This window comes from Oncorhynchus mykiss, chromosome 1 (assembly GCF_057628025.1).
Source record: "Oncorhynchus mykiss isolate SJ-2025 chromosome 1, ASM5762802v1, whole genome shotgun sequence".
Taxonomy (NCBI): domain Eukaryota; kingdom Metazoa; phylum Chordata; class Actinopteri; order Salmoniformes; family Salmonidae; genus Oncorhynchus; species Oncorhynchus mykiss.
The window spans coordinates 7,418,729-7,438,547 of record NC_143022.1 but is presented as its reverse complement, the minus strand read 5'-3'; the positions used below and the strand labels follow the sequence as shown (position 1 = coordinate 7,438,547).

The following is a 19,819-nucleotide window of genomic DNA, read 5'->3' as shown; positions in this document are numbered from 1 at the left end:
ACAGCTTGTTCAATTTTGAGAGGAGAGGACGGACAATTCAACTATAGCTCCCAGGAGGACGTTCATTTGGTTAGTGTCCCCCTCATAAAAGCCCCTCTGTCTGGAGTTGGCTGCGGGGTGGGGTGGGGGGTCTCTGAAGGGTTGTGGAGGCTGATTAGGAGCGTTGAGTAGGGGGGTGGGGGTGCAGTCAGGGTATCTCGGCTAGGGAATTGACACGTCTATTAACCTTTTGAGATATGGTGCTGGAAACACTCAAGGGTCTATGTTGGGTAGTTTATTCTCACCTCTTAAACGTTTATTGACTATCTCTTTGGTAAATATGATGGTTAGGAGGAGGAGGATGCTGCTGCTATTGGCTCATGTTAAGTAGAGGAATAGAGAAGCCTCGAGTTTGAAAGAAAGTGACATTCTATTACAAGATATCACCAACTATAAGAACATTGTGTACATTGATACATGTCACCGATGATATTATAAAGCGTTTTAAACATGCACAATTACGTGGATAACGTTTTAAAAGGTTATTGTTGTAGAATTGCTATCTGAGCTGTTGCGTCGATTTCATCTGGAAGTTGGAATACCAGGAAATGACACACATTCTTTGGTTGAAATGACACAATCTTCCTGTGTCAGTTGTAGAAGAAAAGTAGAAGAAAAAAAAAAACATTAAACTGGAAATGAAATTGAGATGGCAACTTTGAGAGTTTTTTTTTTTTTTAAACACTTTGTAGTCTACCCACTGGGCCGTAGTCTACCCTCTGGACTGAATGATACTGCTTAACCAAATGCAAGAAACATATATAATGTTATAAATGACATTGTGTCTATATATTACTGAAGTTGTCAAGGTTTTTTTGAGAAAGTTTCAAATAATTCGAAGGGGAACACAAGTCATATTTTCAAGCTGACATCTCACATTATAATGTTTGGTTAAACTCCCCAAAGGCAGTCCTTCTAACCACAGAGATTAGTAAATATGACAGTCTCAGAATCTCTTCCGGACACTTCTTGGTTCTCGGACCAACGTGGCAGTTAAGTCAGGAGAACCCGAAGCTACTCCCCCCCCCCTTCACACAAAACCTCCCTGTTCTGAGATTGACAGTTTGATTCGCAGATGTTCACGTGGGACGCCTCCCAATCACCTGTGTACACTTTGGCTTGAGTCTTGATCACTCATCTCTGTCAGAGATGTGGTGTGGGCCTATAAAGAGCAAGACATGACATAACCGAGCAGTCTCAATTTGCTGCCAAGCCCTTCCCTACCATAACTGTTTACTCTTCTAAGATGTGAAGAGTCTATAGACATCAGCAGAGCAATGGGGTAGCTTCCACCATCTTGCCTTCATCTAGCAGGTCGTACAAGCATTGAAGTACTGTATATTTAGTTATTAAGGAATTTAGCTGGATTCACATTTTAAAATAGAGAAGGAAAAATCCATAAAACCACATCAATGTGTTCATTTTTATTGGCGGGGTTCATGTTTGTTACATTGAAGGAAGATGAGGGATAGACTTTCAGAATTGTACGATAGGTTAGAACCATGTTTATTGCACTCGGGGTGAATTAGCATTTTCTCATTTGTATTAATCACATCCAGAATCAGTTTCGTCCCCAAATGAATAAGAAACCATCTCAGATACTGAATCCCTGATTTTAGAGCCAGCGCATTTTTATCTCCACATTTGAGATATATAAGCTAGGTTTTCATTTATTTATTTATATATATATATATAAAAGCTCTTATGCGAATCATAGAATCAGTGGGGTGACGTTCAGATTATCTTTGCACATTTAGGGAACTCTTTCCATATCTGCCCCCCTCTACCCTTGGGGATTGACAGCCCGTCTCAAACACAGACTAGCATTTTCCCTCATGGCACGACGGGTGTCTTCATCGGTCCTATTGATTGAGATCCCAGCAGGGGCTTAGCTTGGCAGAAGAGACAACAGACACGATCAAGGCTGCTCAGTTTTTAAAAAAAATTTTAGATATATTTTTTGTAGACATCACGCATGTAGATAAAAATGCACAGTCTCGCTCACTCACACACACACACACACACACGCTCATGTGTACACTCCCATCTCACTCACACAGTCAGTCTTGCACCCTCCAAATGAATAAGCAAGGCACTTTGGCTGTTCACAGAGCTTAAGCCTGGGAAGACGTTTTTTCTAAACGTAATGTTTGTAGATTAGCTGAGGTTAATGATCCGATTGCCTGGGAGGCTAGGCGTCTTTTAAAGTATGGGTTGGGGAAAATGAGCTGTTCTTAGCAGGGACGCTCCCTGATTACCACCAGGCACCTACAGTACTGCAGGCAACATATAGCATAGAAATATAATTACAGAATGTCCATTCTAGTCATTCTGTTTCTATGCCCACTTTGGGAATGGGTTTGCTAAAGGAGCAGCTCAGAAAACTGTCTCCCTGACCATAATGAACAGACTGCATGTTTCTTTGTTTTTAAAGGAGGTGTACCCCCCCCCCCCCCCAAAAAAAAAAAACAACAACCACATAACCCAAGGCCTGAGCAATACCACGGCACGTTATTACTGTAGTCTGGAATGTTGTTTTATTTCCAAACGAACGCAGAAATAAAACCTTTTCTCGTTGTTCTTGTGAAGCCACAGAGCCTCTTAAGTCAAACTGTTTTGTCTCTCCCCGGTGTTTAGTTTGGACTTTTTGTTCATGTTCTGATATAAAGTCCTTATATAGGCCCCAGCTATGGGGTGTGGCTGGCCTCCTGTAGTGGTTAGTTCGGAGGTCAAACCTTACTGCTGACCCCCTCTCCCAAGCACACTCTGGTATTGCCGAGTTGACAGAAAGGTGGAGGAATGAGAGAGAGAGACCCTCCCCTTCTCACCCTTCTCTTGGCTCTCACTCCCTCCCTGCGCCTGTCCAGGCATGCCTCCCCTCACAACCGACGTGGGCACAGAGGGAGTGAAAGAGCGACGGGGGCGAGAGGAGAGGAGGGCGAACAAAGGAGCACTGTCATTGCCTCCCCAAGGTTTTTTGGGGAGGGTCGGCGGAGGCAGGCGGTGCTGGAGAGGAGAGGAGGGAGGGAGGGTGTTGGGAGGGTGCAGAGAATAGAGAATAAATATTAAGAGGGGTTATATTGAGACAGACAAAGAGCACAAGCAGTGAGTTCACTGACACACACACACACACACACACAGACACAGTAGGGTTCTCTTGCCCATGTTTCCCGAAGCGAGGTGCGAGGAGTAGAAGGTCTGCTGTGTTTTACTGTTCTTTGTGTAATATTTGCTTAAACCCTCAATCTTTGCTGCTGTATGATCAAAAAAAAAGGCCGGGGGGGGTTCTAACTAGCTGAATAGGAGCACAGCTGTTAGCAATTTCATGAGTACACTTATAACAGCGGTGGATTCCCCTCTAGCTGACCCCCTCCCTCTCCACACAAGTTATCTCCCTGCAGTATGCTGCTGCTGTTCGGCCCGAACACAGTCCATTATTCTGACTTCGCTGCTTCTCTCACCTTTTTTAACTACTGAATGCATTGAAGCTTTTGGACACCATCTTGCCCCTGCATTAGAAATAACTGCTCTCATCCACGCTGGTATTATTTCCCAGGATTTTTCTCCCCCCTAATATTTTATATCTTTGTTGTAACCATTTTGAAAGATAATCGAAATACTAATGTAATGATTGGGATTCAACAACCTGGGCACGACTCTCTCGACAAATGTAGTTTTTAATGGAATGTTCCCTGCCCTCAGCCTGTTCCCTGCCCTCAGCCTGTTCCCTGCCCTCAGCCTGTTCCCTGCCCTCAGCCTTATGACGATGAGGATGACTCCTGGTGAAACCATTTCTTTATCGGTTTCCCTCTGTCCTATTACATTTCATAGGCTATCAGAAAGCGGACAGGAAAATGGAGAGAGAGAGAGAAGGAGAGGATGAAGAGAAGTGGCCCGAAGGAATGGAAGAAGCCCCAGAGCAGAACCAGAGGGAGGGAGGGATAACTGCTGTGACATGAACGAGTGATAGAGGTAAGAGCCCTGAGGTCAAATGGAGCCTTGTGTAGTAGGGAGAGGGACTTGTCATTTAAAATCTTAACAGTGATGTTAGGTAAGTCAATTTTGTGGAGCAGGGCTTTGTAAACAAAAAGGGTGTAATGATGTGATCTATGTAACTTTAAAATGGCCCAGACAACCTTTTTGGTAAATAATTACAGTGATAAGTAATACAACTGTCTTCTGTGATTAAACAAAGGGCTCTATGAAAAACAACATCTAAGGGTTTAAGAATAGAGGCAGCTGCACTTTGATAAATAGTATCTCCATAATCAAGAACAGGTAGATGGTTTGACTGCACAATCTGCTTCCTGGTGAACCAGAGAGAGACAAGATCTCTATGTAAAAAAATAAAAAATAAAAAAAATAAAAAATTAAAAAGAATTCTTGGCGCACCCATCCCGTTAGCGGGATCATTTTCGTCAACATTCGCTGAATTGCAGAGCGTCAAATTAAATTACTAAAATTATTTAATTTTCATGAAATCACAAGTGCAATACAGCAAAGCACAATTGAGCTTGTTAATCCACCTGGCGTGTCAGACTTCAAAAAAGCTTTACAGCAAAAGCTATCCAAGCGTTTGTTAGGACATCTCTCTCAGCAGACAAAACATTACAAACAGCTAACAGCAAAGTAGATTGGTCACGAAAAGCAATAAAATTAATTGCTTACCTTTGATCTTCGGATGTTTGCACTCACAAGACTCCCAGTTACACAATACATTTTTCCTTTTGTTCGATGAAGATTATTTTATATCCAAACACCTCCATTTGGTTGACGCGTTTTGTTCAGAAATCCACAGGCTCGTGCAGGTCATGACGGGCAGACACAAATTCCAAATAGTATCCGTAAAATTCGTAGAAACATGTAAACGTTTTTTTATAATCAATCCTCAAGTTGTTTTTACAATAAATAATCAATAATATTTCAACCGGACCGTAGCTTTTTCAATAGGATAGAGAGAGAAAATGTATGCTCCAAGCTGTTGCGCATGCAAAACTCTGCTGGCAACCAGCCATCCACTGACGTGAGTGATCGTTCTCGTTCATTTTTCAGAATAAAAGCCTGAAACTATGTCTAAAGACTGTTCACACCATGTGGAAGCCACAGGGAAATAAATCTGGTTGATATCCCTTTAAATGGAGGGAAGGCATGCAATGGAACAGGGAGATTTGTTTCTCTTAGGCACTTCCTGATTGGATTTTCCTCAGGTTTTCGCCTGCAATATCAGTTCTCTTGTACTCACAGACAATATTTTGACAGTTTTTGGAAACCTTAGTGTTTTCTATCCTAATCTGACAATTATATGGATATTCTAGATTCTGGGCCTGAGAAATAGGCAGTTTCATTTGGGTATGTTTTTCATCCAAACATCAAAATACTGCCCCCTACACTCAACAGGTTAACAAACTCAGTTGTGTGTTCTTTAAACGCTAAATCATTGTCAATCTAAATACCAAGGTATTTGTATGCATGGACTCGTTTTGATTTATAGAACCATCCAATGAGTAAAGATGTCATCCTTCTGAGACAATTACTTAAAAATAACATATATTTAGGTTTGCCATTTATTAAATACCAGTTTTAAATTAGTAAGGGCATCCTGTACAGCTGCAAAATCAGACTGTAGTTTTGACACAGCCAGGTCAGCAGTCAGGGCAATTGAGTACATAATAGTATCATCCGCATATAAATGTTTTATTTTTAACAGCTTCTCCAATAGCAATTATATAAATGAGTGAAAAGAACAGGTCGTAGTATCGCCCCCTGCGGTACACCTTTATGTATTTCTAGACGTAACCGCATCAATCACGATGGTCTGAGTTCTGTCACTAAGATAATCATGAAACCATGAACAGGCGTCAGATCTCAGGCCTATCGAGGACAACTTATTCAATAAAATAGCATCGTCAACTGTATCAAAAGCTTTTGACAAGTCCACAAACAAAGCAGGACATTTCATTTTAGTGTCTAAAACATTGACAAGTTCATTAACAACTGTGGTGGTTGCTGTAATAGTACTATGTCCAGGACTAAACACTGACTGTAGTGGTTGTTGTCCAGGACTAAACCCTGACTAGTGGTTGTTGTCCAGGACTAAACCCTGACTATAGTGGTTGTTGTCCAGGACTAAACCCTGACTGTAGTGGTTGTTGTCCAGGACTAAACCCTGACTGTAGTGGTTGTTGTCCAGGACTAAACCCTGACTGTAGCGGTTGTTGTCCAGGACTAAACCCTGACTGTAGTGGTTGTTTTAATAGTACTATGTCCAGGACTAAACCCTGACTATAGTGGTTGTTGTTCAGGACTAAACCCTGACTGTAGTGGTTGTTTTAATAGTACTATGTCCAGGACTAAACCCTGACTGTAGTGTTTGTTGTCCAGGACTAAACCCTGACTAGTGGTTGTTGTCCAGGACTAAACCCTGACTATAGTGGTTGTTGTCCAGGACTAAACCCTGACTGTAGTGGTTGTTGTCCAGGACTAAACCCTGACTGTAGCGGTTGTTGTCCAGGACTAAACCCTGACTGTAGCGGTTGTTGTCCAGGACTAAACCCTGACTGTAGTGGTTGTTGTAATAGTACTATGTCCAGGACTAAACCCTGACTGTAGTGGTTGTTGTTCAGGACTAAACCCAGACTGTAGTGGTTGTTGTTCAGGACTAAACGCTGACTGTAGTGGTTGTTGTCCAGGACTAAACCCTGACTGTAGTGGTTGTTGTCCAGGACTAAACCCTGACTGTAGTGGTTGTTGTCCAGGACTAAACCCTGACTGTAGTGGTTGTTGTCTAGGACTACACCATGACTGTAGTGGTTGTTGTCCAGGACTAAACCATGACTGTAGTGGTTGTTGTCCAGGACTAAACCATGACTGTAGTGGGTTGTTGTCCAGGACTAAACACTGACTGCAGTGGTTGTTGTGATAGTACTATGTTCAGGACTAAACCCTGACTAGTGGTGGTTGTTCAGGACTAAACCCTGACTGTAGTGGTTGTTGTCCAGGACTAAACCCTGACTGTAGTGGTTGTTGTCCAGGACTAACCCCTGACTGTAGTGGTTGTTGTAATAGTACTATGTTCAGGACTAAACCCTGACTGTAGCGGTGGTTGTCCAGGACTAAACCCTGACTGTAGTGGTTGTTGTCCAGGACTAAACCCTGACTGTAGTGGTTGTTGTCCAGGACTAAACCCTGACTGTAGTGGTTGTTGTCTAGGACTAAACCCTGACTGTAGTGGTTGTTGTCCAGGACTAAACCCTGACTGTAGTGGTTGTTGTCCAGGACTAAACCCTGACTGTAGTGGTTGTTGTCCAGGACTAAACCCTGACTGTAGTGGTTGTTGTAATAGTACTATGTTCAGGACTAAACCCTGACTGTAGTGGTTGTTGTCCAGGACTAAACCCTGACTGTAGTGGTTGTTGTAATAGTACTGTGTTCAGGACTAAACCCTGACTGTAATGGTTGTTGTCCAGGACTAAACCCTGACTGTAGTGCTTGTTGTAATAGTACTATGTCCAGGACTAAACCCTGACTGTAGTGGTTGTTGTCCAGGACTAAACCCTGACTGTAGTGGTTGTTGTCCAGGACTAAACCCTGACTGTAGTGGTTGTTGTCCAGGACTAAACCCTGACTGTAGTGGTTGTTGTCCAGGACTAAACCCTGACTGTAGTGGTTGTCGTTCAGGACTAAACCCTGACTGTAGTGGTTGTTGTCCAGGACTAAACCCTGACTGTAGTGGTTGTTGTCCAGGACTAAACCCTGACTGTAGTGGTTGTTGTCCAGGACTAAACCCTGACTGTAGTGGTTGTCGTTCAGGACTAAACCCTGACTGTAGTGGTTGTTGTCCAGGACTAAACCCTGATTGATTTATATTCAAAATACATTACTCAGAATGTTTTGTTTTTTTTAGCAAAGTTGTACATTTACCAAGGATTCTAGAATCATAGACAAGGAAGCCTTGGAATGGGGTGATATTTATTGAGATCACTACTTTCCCCGTCTTTATGGAGTGGCAGCACAAGAGATGATTTCCATACTTTTGGCATATTTCCTATTTCCTGATAACAATGTTAAATAAGAAATGTGTGTTATTGAGCTAATAATGATGGGCTCTGGACACTTAAGAAGACCAGGATCCAATTGGTCGGCCCCTGTGGTTTTTATTGTCGTCTATTGCAGCCTAACCCACTGCATCTCGGTGCTAGAGGCGTCACTACAGACCTGGGTTCAATCCCAAACTGTATCACAACCGGCCGTGATCGGGAAGTCCCATAGGGTAGCGCACAATTGGCCCAGTGTTGTCCGGGTTAGGGGAGTTTTTGGTAGGCCGTCATTGTAAATGAGAATTTGTTCTTTAACTGACTTGCCTAGTTAAATAAAGGTTAAATAATGGTTAAATAATGGTTAAATAAAGGTTGAATAAAAAATACATTTAAAAAGCATTCAGGACTTCTTTTTTCTGTAAATAGCCTAAATGAAAAGCTTTGACAACCATTTATTTGATTATTCAGCAACTTTCCCCTATCAGCATCCAGCCCACTATCCTTGTGAATAGGCTTAGAAGTTCTTTCTCAAAGAAAGATGATATAACATGCTTTTTAAATGCATCAGTGAAGGCATTTTTTTTCTTCTTCCGTAATGTGGCCTGTGTCTGAATTCATATGTTGTGGCAGAGAGGAGGAAGTAGGACCCGAGAGGGATTTGACTGTTTTTTCCAGATTGCACAAAAGTGAAAATCCCGCCCACCTGGTGTTTCAGAAAATAGTATTTGCTTCACATCCAAGTCAACCTGGTTCAATCGACCGAATACTGGAATACAGAATAAGTCTTGTTAGCTATACAACGACCATAGCATGGGAGGATAGATAAGATCTATTGGTTGCTCTTAGGATTCAAATAAGTATTTTAAATGGCCAACTGACTAAAAGGCTTGAGACATTTTCATGGCGTTACCAAAAATATGAGCCCAATTTGATAGCTGGTGTCAAGCAAAAAGCTACAAATGTGAAGCAACTCTTAACACATGAAGGAGAGATTTACTCTGGGCTTTTAAACTACAACCCCCTACCACACGAGACGCCCTTCCTACCACACAAGGCGGGAGACTCCTTTGGCGTCTAGAGAGTTAGATAAATCCGCTTTTAATTTCCTTGCACCGAATGATCTACAATGCACTTTAAAATGGGATGACTTGGTGCCTCTAGGTCATTTCAGACGGTTGTTCGGGGACCTTTTTACAGAAGAATGTGTCTGTTTTTTATGATTGTGTTTAGCTTTTTGTGTATTGTTGTGTATTACATATTTGAATGTGCATTTTATTGTGTATTTTTAGGTATCAGCATTGACTGCCTGTCTAAATAAAAACACCTTGGTCTCAGCATGGACTCCCTGTCTAAATAAAGACACTTTGGTCTCAGCATTGACTCCCTGTCTAAATAAGGACACCTTGGTCTCAGCATTGACTCCCTGTCTAAATAAAAATACCTTGGTCTCAGCATGGACTCCCTGTCTAAATAAAGACACTTTGGTCTCAGCATTGACTCCCTGTCTAAATAAAAACACCTTGGTCTCAGCATGGACTCCCTGTCTAAATAAGGACACCTTGGTCTCAGCATTGACTCCCTGTCTAAATAAAGACACTTTGGTCTCAGCATTGACTCCCTGTCTAAATAAGGACACCTTGGTCTCAGCATTGACTCCCTGTCTAAATAAAGACACTTTGGTCTCAGCATTGACTCCCTGTCTAAATAAGGACACCTTGGTCTCAGCATTGACTCCCTGTCTAAATAAAAATACCTTGGTCTCAGCATTGACTCCCTGTCTAAATAAAAACACAATCTGAGAAAAACAACTCTCAAGGTTGTATGTTCAAAACAACATATGTGTGGACGGGTCCGAGCTAAAGGTCTCAGCATTGACTCCCTGTCTAAATAAAAATACCTTGGTCTCAGCATGGACTCCCTGTCTAAATAAAGACACTTTGGTCTCAGCATTGACTCCCTGTCTAAATAAAAATACCTTGGTCTCAGCATTGACTCCCTGTCTAAATAAAAACACAATCTGAGAAAAACAACTCTCAAGGTTGTATGTTCAAAACAACATATGTGTGGACGGGTCCGAGCTAAAGGACGGAACACAAAGAGAAAGACAACTACTGCATTGTGTTGTAGGGTTCCCACGTCTCTGCCACTTAACCTCCGAGCACTCTGTCTTTCCCTCTCCCGGGCTAAAAGCTACAGTAAATCAAATGCTAGTCTGTAGCGTGGTCAGACCGAGATTCCAGGCCGAGATAGAAAGAGGATGCGGAATGCCAGAAAGCTGTCATTTCTTCCCTCTCTTCGTCTTCTTCTTCTTCCCTCTTTCTCTCTTCTGTGGTACAATTCAAAACCGGGTGGTAAGGAGGTAGAAAAGATTTGACACTGTAGCTTCAAACTAGCTGTTGTGGTAACTTAGTTGCTGTAGCTGACTTCTCTGAAATAAATGCCTCCTTACCCACACCTACATTGGTGTTCTCTCTCTCTCTCCTCATTCTCCAAGAGCCCTTTCACAGTTCACCCCCCCCCCCCCCCTTTCTGCAAGCTGTTGGCATCCAGTTGCTACCGCCAGTCCAAGTTCCAGACCCTGTCCTACTGGGCCCACCGTGGTTCCCAGGCCCTTGACTACTCTGTGACTGCTCTTCCATCCTACTGGGCCCACCGTGGTTCCCAGGCCCTTGACTACTCTGTGACTGCTCTTCCATCCTACTGGGCCCACCGTGGTTCCCAGGCCCTTGACTACTCGGTGACTGCTCTTCCATCCTACTGGGACCACCGTGGTTCCCAGGCCCTTGACTGCTCTTCCATCCTACTGGGACCACCGTGGTTCCCAGGCCCTTGACTGCTCTTCCATCCTACTGGGACCACCGTGGTTCCCAGGCCCTTGACTACTCTGTGACTGCTCTTCCATCCTACTGGGCCCACCGTGGTTCCCAGGCCCTTGACTACTCTGTGACTGCTCTTCCATCCTACTGGGCCCACCGTGGTTCCCAGGCCTTTGACTACTCTGTGACTGCTCTTCCATCCTACTGGGCCCACCGTGGTTCCCAGGCCCTTGACTACTCTGTGACTGCTCTTCCATCCTACTGGGCCCACCGTGGTTCCCAGGCCCTTGACTACTCTGTGACTGCTCTTCCATCCTACTGGGCCCACCGTGGTTCCCAGGCCCTTGACTACTCTGTGACTGCTCTTCCATCCTACTGGGCCCACCGTGGTTCCCAGGCCCTTGACTACTCTGTGACTGCTCTTCCATCCTACTGGGCCCACCGTGGTTCCCAGGCCCTTGACTACTCTGTGACTGCTCTTCCATCCTACTGGGCCCACCGTGGTTCCCAGGCCCTTGACTACTCTGTGACTGCTCTTCCATCCTACTGGGCCCACCGTGGTTCCCAGGCCCTTGACTACTCTGTGACTGCTCTTCCATCCTACTGGGCCCACCGTGGTTCCCAGGCCCTTGACTACTCTGTGACTGCTCTTCCATCCTACTGGGCCCACCGTGGTTCCCAGGCCCTTGACTACTCTGTGACTGCTCTTCCATCCTACTGGGCCCACCGTGGTTCCCAGGCCCTTGACTACTCTGTGACTGCTCTTCCATCCTACTGGGACCACCGTGGTTCCCAGGCCCTTGACTACTCTGTGACTGCTCTTCCATCCTACTGGGCCCTCCAACAAAGTCTTCATGTTTTCCCATTTTAAAGGCAGGAGGTGATGAAAGAGATTAAGGGGATATAGAGGGTACCTCCTTGTTTCTTTACAAGGAAACCTCCTGTAAAGGGCTTTCAAGCAAATAACCCCACTTTGCTTTACCTCCCCCTGGGTCCTATTCATTAGGACAAAACGTAGCGAAACTTTTTGCAACAGAAAATACAAACAAGCAAGTTCAGGTGTTGCCTTCTGTTTCAGTAAGTTTTTATTTTGTTTAGTGTCTAATGAATAGGAGTGTGGTTTTAAAGCCAGGATGTCACCTGACTGTTCTTATGGCTCCCTGTGATGCAAGGCTGTCTGGTGAATAAGAAACGCACATTTTTGTTATCCGTTGCAAGACGTTTTAAAACGTTTTCTGCGCCCTAATGAACACTACCCTGGGTCTTTATTCATTGAGGCCTAGTGGTTTCCTCTCGAGTGTGGCGTCTCCGTGAATGAGGGCTCAAACTGGGAGCACAGTGCATTTCAGCTCTTTCTGTGTCATTTTAGGATTGCAGACCTACCAGGAACTACCAAGACTTGTAGCCTCTAGCCTAAATTAACCTCTAGCCTGAAGTTAGCCTTTTTCCATTTGCTAAAGACCGACAGACAGACAGGCAGACAGACAGACATCACCCACATCTAGACCCTCAATATAGTCTTGATCACATGCAGTCTTGTTCTGGAGAGAGAGAGAGATGTGTGCTTGGTCTAACGTTTTATGAGGTCGTAAAGCTGTGTGTTTCCTGGTCCTTCTCTAATTGCAGTGTGTGAGTGATTTAACGAGGGGACCTCTCTTTAATGAAGGACTGTATGAATTAGCGTTGCTCTCCAGTCTGTGCCTCTTTAGCCTGTAGATTGAGAGCAATCATGATCATTTCCAAACTGCTACAAACATTTTTATATAAAAGTCTATTTCAAACCTTATTTTCAATGAGCACCTTTTTCAGACCCTTTTCTATATTTTTGACAAGAGGCAAAGCAACTCTCCCTATTTTCTTTTTTACTTTCTGAGCTAACTTCCTCAGCTTTAAAAGAGCAGTATAGGCTACGGCATTTACTCTGGATGTTAGCTCAGCTTTCAAAGAGCAGTTTAGGCTACGGCATTTACTCTGGATGTTAGCTCAGCTTTAAAAGAGCAGTTTAGGCTACGGCATTTACTCTGGATGTTAGCTCAGCTTTAAAAGAGCAGTTTAGGCTACGGCATTTACTCTGGATGTTAGCTCAGCTTTCAAAGAGCAGTTTAGGCTACGGCATTTACTCTGGATGTTAGCTCAGCTTTAAAAGAGCAGTTTAGGCTACGGCATTTACTCTGGATGTTAGCTCAGCTTTAAAAGAGCAGTTTAGGCTACGGCATTTACTCTGGATGTTAGCTCAGCTTTAAAAGAGCAGTTTAGGCTACGGCATTTACTCTGGATGTTAGCTCAGCTTTAAAAGAGCAGTTTAGGCTACGGCATTTACTCTGGATGTTAGCTCAGCTTTAAAAGAGCAGTTTAGGCTACGGCATTTACTCTGGATGTTAGCTCAGCTTTCAAAGAGCAGTTTAGGCTACGGCATTTACTCTGGATGTTAGCTCAGCTTTAAAAGAGCAGTTTAGGCTACGGCATTTACTCTGGATGTTAGCTCAGCTTTAAAAGAGCAGTTTAGGCTACGGCATTTACTCTGGATGTTAGCTCAGCTTTAAAAGAGCAGTTTAGGCTACGGCATTTACTCTGGATGTTAGCTCAGCTTTAAAAGAGCAGTTTAGGCTACAGCATTTACTCTGGATGCTGGCTCAGCTTTAAAAGAGCAGTTTAGGCTACAGCATTTACTTTGGATTCTGGCTCAGCTTTAAAAGAGCAGTTTAGGCTACAGCATTTACTCTGGATGCTGGCTCAGCTTTAAAAGAGCAGTTTAGGCTACAGCATTTACTCTGGATGTTAGCTCAGCTTTAAAAGAGCAGTTTAGGCTACAACATTTACTCTGGATGTTAGCTCAGCTTTAAAAGAGCAGTTTAGGCTACAACATTTACTCTGGATGTTAGCTCAGCTTTAAAAGAGCAGTTTAGGCTACAGCATTTACTCTGGATGTTAGCTCAGCTTTAAAAGAGCAGTTTAGGCTACGGCATTTACTCTGGATGTTAGCTCAGCTTTAAAAGAGCAGTATAGGCTACAGCATTTACTCTGGATGTTAGCTCAGCTTTAAAAGAGCAGTTTAGGCTACAGCATTTACTCTGGATGCTAGCTCAGCTTTAAAAGAGCAGTTTAGGCTACAGCATTTACTCTGGCTCAGCCTCTCGGGTTGGAAGGGGTACGTCCCAATTAAGGATGGCTATTTTGAAATTGTTTTACTATTCAAATAACATCATGACATTTTCCGGATACCCGGATAGTCAACATTTTTTATGGCGCAAATGCACATGGCAGAGGTGAACAGGACGGACTACTTTTCACCGGTAGTTTTGACTACCAGTGAAAAGCAAAGTCCGATTTTCACCCATGATAGAACTGATTCTGATTTACAAAAAAAAGTGAGTGTTTTGCATTGATCATTGTCAAGGTCTTGTGGAAACTCTGTTAGGTATGTGCATGTAATATTTAAGGGTGGATAAATGATGAACTGACTGCAGCGCTAGATGTTCAACGCATGGTTATAAAAAACTACAATCAAAAGTTTTGTTTTTAAATTTAAGCATTTAAAATGTCATGGTATATCCTTGTAGATAACAATGTCGCAAGGATCATTCAAATGTCATTCGGTACAAAGCTTTTTCATTGTCAAAATACTCAAGTCAAGTAGTTGGATACTAACGTCTGTTCGGATATCTGATTCAACTGTGTCTGTCCCTAGTCCCAATGTCTCCTTTCAGGTATATGAAAACTCCCTGCCCATGCTTACACCAATCCGATGATTTTAAAATGTGTTGGAAGTAGTGAACAAGACCACACTTCGGGAGAGGAGGAGAGATAATTGGGACTTAACCTTAGTTGAGAGATCTAGTGTTAGTGTATCAGCTGGTTAGGTAAAGGAAGCCTTAAATTCTCAATAATTCCTGAGACTGGAGACAAAGGCTCATATTCACTGCTGGATGTCGATAAAAGGTAACATTAGGCTGCCCTTGGAGGCATTACCTCCCCCACCCACACACACACACACAAGCAGGTGCCGCACACAGACACACACACATGCCTTCTCCCGCATCCGTCATTAGTGGTTGTGACAGAGACAGTCGAATCAAATAAGTTGAGAGGAAGGCGTAGTGTACCCCCCCCCCTTCCCCTGCTGTGTTCCCATCAGCGCCAGTTCACTGAAGCTAAAATGGTCGTCTCTCCTCAGTCTCCCCCTCTGTGTACGAGGATAAGTAGCTCTGAAGAAGGGATGCTATATGACTGCCTGGGTTGTATTCATTAGGCACCGAACAGAGGAAAGCGGACTGAAAAGGGAAGGGACCACCTGAACTGCGTGCCTTAATGAATACGACCCAGTCCTAAAGGATGTGGCCCTAATGAATACAACCCAGTCCTAACTGGAGGATGTGGCCCTAATGAATACGACCCAGTCCTAACTGGAGGATGTGGCCCTAATGAATACGACCCAGTCCTAACTGGAGGATGTGGCCCTAATGAATACGACCCAGTCCTAACTGGAGGATGTGGCCCTAATGAATACGACCCAGTCCTAACTGGAGGATGTGGCCCTAATGAATACGACCCAGTCCTAACTGGAGGATGTGGCCCTAATGAATACGACCCAGTCCTAACTGGAGGATGTGGCCCTAATGAATCCGACCCAGTCCTAACTGGAGGATGTGGCCCTAATGAATACGACCCAGTCCTAATTAGATGACTCCTGCTGACTTGCCGGTTGACACTCGTTAGGCTAAGCTCAGCTCCCTCCAACCAACCGTAATATACCAGGTTACTTATCTTCTCTTGTCCCGCGGCCCAGCAACTGCTAGCATCAGTTAAGGGTCATTAGCCACACGGCCTGGAATAAATGGCCGCTAACCTCCAACACAGTTTTGTTTTTGCACATTTCATAGCCGAGGAGGAAAGGAGGGAGGGGGGTACCTCTCGCTCTCTTGGTTTCCTTATTTTCTACTCTTATTGTCTTCACCATAAAGGTTCTTTGGTTGTCCCTCTAGGGTATTGCTTATTGGTTCCAAAGGGTTCTACTGTACCTGGAACCAAAGAAAAGGTAATCATACCGGGACATGCAAAGAACCCTTTTTTTCCCAAAGTGTTCTTTGTGTTCTTTTGTTTAGTGGCTTTTCGGGCACTGTTTAGTGCATGGGGATGTCACTGTGCTTTAGTGGAAGCGTCTAAACTAGTTGTCTCCAAACAAAAAACATTCAGGAGCGTGGTAGCCAGAGGATCATAGGGTTTTGGATCTGGCAGAGAGGCATTGTTACGGGTCCTGCCTACCCCTCGACTCTATGAATACTACCGTCTTAAAATTACAGGCCTCTGAAAGGCACTGCAGCAGTGTATTCACAACAGCAGCCCATTCTTTTTGTTGTTGCCGACACTCCTTCATTAAAACGTCTCTGTTCCCTTCTTTCTCTCCGTTCATCTCCGGGTCTTCCTCTGTCTGTCTGCGCATGGCTTGATATAGAGCTTATTTTTTACTCATGTCTTTGAAGTCAAAAGGATTTGAGTGTGTCAGTGTGTTTTCCCGACCTATCTCTGTAGATTGAGAACATAACCTCAGCTGGAGTTCCGTGTTGTTGTCGACGGGTAACGTTTACTTGTTGTTCAGGAGCCATTTTAATACAGTGCAACTTAAATGAATAGTCAGCGTAAACAAAGCCACGATAATGATAACATCCATAAGTATGCATAACAACTAGGGCTGTTGTGGCGGTCACAAAATGTTGTCAGCCGGTGATTGTCAAGCAAATAACTGCCAGTCTCACGGTAATTGACCGTTAATTAACATAAACACGTTTAGTTTCCTGCAGACCTTTGGAACATCAGTGGCTTATTTATTTTAGATTTATATTTATTTTCTCTAAAGAAACATGACACGAAGAACATGTAGTCTATTTCAGAAGAACAGAATAACATACTCTGAGTTGTCCTCATGTTAGGCCCTGGTCTGGCTATGCTTAATGGCTGTGGCCTACAATAGTTAATTTAGCAGACAAGATTTGCTTAGAATTCTGTGTCATTCTTTAAAAAAATATATGTTTCATAGTATGAAGAATTCAATTGAATATAGCTGATTTTAAAATAGAAAGGATATTTTCTCCAAACGATTTCCAAGGGAGTTCGTACATGCAGGTATTCTGTGTTGAGGGGTTAACAAAGAACCAGGTCCTCATATCTGCTTCATTTATAGTTCCTTATAACTAAAGTTGTGATACAAATGTTGGGCTATATGTTTAGATTTTTAATATAATGTAAGGCTGCATGATGAGATTAATGATGATTTGAAAAAAGTCACATGAAAGGCATGAGCTCTACTTTGTTTAATTGCGCAGGCTGCACACACTTCATCAGTCTCTCATTCACAATTTGACAAGTACTTGAAAATATTCTCACCAGGCCTCTAATATCTCGGTGGCATCCCCCTTGTGTGGCCGTAATGTTCCCTAAAGAAATCCATGCCTGTTGCAGCCAAAGAGGCCGTTGTACCCTTGGGCTGATTTATAATTTCCTTCTCCAGGCTACAATGTGCCAAACCACCTCTCACTCACATGGGCCTCTCAGATATCTCAATTCTTATTAGCCAATGCCCATCATCATCATGTGATCGGGTCCTTATCACAGTTAAGAAGTAGGCTACAAGTGAAGACAGAGACATTGAGGACACAACTGTGCGCCCCTCTTATTGAATTCCGAGAAGCATATTGATAGTTAATAGAACCGCCTATTTTTCGTCAGCCAACAAGATGAGTAGGCCTAAGGAACAGCTAAAGCACTAGCCTATGTCAATCTACTCTTCCCCCATAATACAAAAGTTGACCTGTTCTATTGGTCAACTTGTCCTTCTGTGCATTACATAAATATTCCAAATAAAAGGCTGGACAGTTCTGGGATGTGATAGATCTCAAATTAATACAACCACTAGCATCGAAAACGCTTTTTAAAAGCACTGAGGCTGATGCAACAGATCAGAACGTCTAGCTTACAACGTTAATAAATGACTAGCTCCAGATATGACTTCACATGAAGACGTATCCCACTGGGCATACACTGGTTGACTCGACGTTGTTTCCATGTCATTACAACGAAATTACGCTGAACCAACATGGAATAGACGTTAAATTGACACGGCTGAGTGAGGATTGGTTTCCTAGTGAACTAGTGTTAGTGTTTAGATGTGCTGTAAGTAGAATGGCACCAGAGGATGAAGTCTGTTAGACTGGTGAGAGGAGGAGGAGGGGGGGGGGTTGTTTGAATGACAGCACTGTGTTAGTTTACTACACACGTCATGAGTCGTTTGGGAGTCGTTCATTTGGCTCCCAAATGACTCTTTGTCGAAAATGCTTAAAATTCGACTTGGACCATGATTTTTGATCTCCAATGGAAAACCCTAAAAGTAGGGTGCCATTGTCAGAATGTGAAATGCGCGTTCAAGTACATTTCTACCTGGTCAAAGGATTTGATTACCTGCAAAAAAAAATTTTTTTATTTTAAAACACTGCAAAAATGAGCCGTGGACCAGAACGACTTGTTCTTCCCCGCTATTGATTGTTTCTGCAGTGAGGATTTACCCTCTTCGGAGATCGATTTTGTAACTTTATCAGCAGATAATTGTTGTCTGGAGTGCAAAAAGCAGAAGTAGCCGTATTCAAATCAGGGAGCCAAATAAACCGCTCTTTCACTATTTAGTCACCAGAGAGCTGCTCTCTTTATTGTGTGTGGTTGTTAGAGAGGGCATGACTACATGGGTGGTCCCCATGGTTTTTACTGAAGTGTGCAGCACATGTACTTGCTAATGAGGGAATACATTGGCGAGTCTCTGTGCCGTGTCTGTCCTAATGAAGAATGCCCTCCCTGGTTTCAGCAAGCCCGTCTGTCTGCTCATTGATGCTTGGAGTTAGAGAGAAGGATAGAGAGGGCCGGGGAACGGGAGGGAGAGAGGGAATGGGAGGGAGAGGGGAAACGGGTGGGAACGGGAAGGGAGAGGGTGGGAACGGGAAGGGAGAGGGTGGGAACGGGAAGGGAGAGGGTGGGAACGGGAAGGGAGAGGGTGGGAACGGGAAGGGAGAGGGTGGGAACGGGAAGGGAGAGGGTGGGAACGGGAAGGGAGAGGGTGGGAACGGGAAGGGAGAGGGTGGGAACGGGAAGGGAGAGGGTGGGAACGGGAAGGGAGAGGGGGAACGGGAAGGGAGAGGGGGAACGGGAAGGGAGAGGGGGAACGGGAAGGGAGAGGGGGAACGGGAAGGGAGAGGGGGAACGGGAGGGAGAGGGGGAACGGGAGGGAGAGGGGGAACGGGAAGGGAGAGGGGGAACGGGAAGGGAGAGGGGGAACGGGTGGGAGAGGGGGGACGGGAGGGAGAGGGGGAACGGGTAAGAGAGGGGGAAACGGGAGGGGAAACGGGTGGGAGAGGGGGAACGGGAGGGAGAGAGAATAAATGACTCATTTTTAAAGTCACGGGAATAACGGACTCATTTTTCCCTCCTGCTCTCATCTCAGCTATAGCAGCACTGCCAACATCCCAGTCATATTTAACATCAAAGTGAGGTATGAACAATCAAGGCAATTTCTCACAACTCAGGGTCAATCACAGTTCTTTCTCTGTGAATGCAAAACCATTTAAGTAGTTCAGGTGCTGTATTTCAGCACGTATTGTAATATTCCAGATTTTGGGAGGTTATGTTTTATCAAAAATTTATTAGAAAAGTTATTCTAGAGTTCTTCAGTCTATATATGGTCTACAGTAGGGAACAATACATTGTTCAGATAGTATATTACCAGTATAAAGAAGAACAGTGTCTGTCCTCCTTCCTTCCTAGACTGATAATCACCTAACCAGAGGTGTCTGTCGCCCCTTCCTTCCTTCCTAGACTGATAATCACTTAACCAGAGGTGTCTGTCGTCCCTTCCTTCCTTCCTTCCTTCCTAGACTGATAATCACCTAA

The 19,819-nt window shown here is 44.0% G+C and overlaps 1 long non-coding RNA gene across 2 annotated transcripts in view; it reads left to right on the top strand.

The window, feature by feature from the left end:
* LOC149985346 (uncharacterized) overlaps positions 1-19,819 on the top strand; it is a 44,530-nt gene that overhangs the window by 13,826 nt on the left and 10,885 nt on the right. The window contains exon 2 of one of the 2 annotated variants that reach the window (XR_016496061.1): positions 3,871-4,011. This is a non-coding gene — a long non-coding RNA (uncharacterized LOC149985346). Of the gene's footprint in view, positions 1-3,870; positions 4,502-19,819 lie in introns of those variants that run through there. The other variant, XR_016496063.1, reaches the window with a different exon arrangement.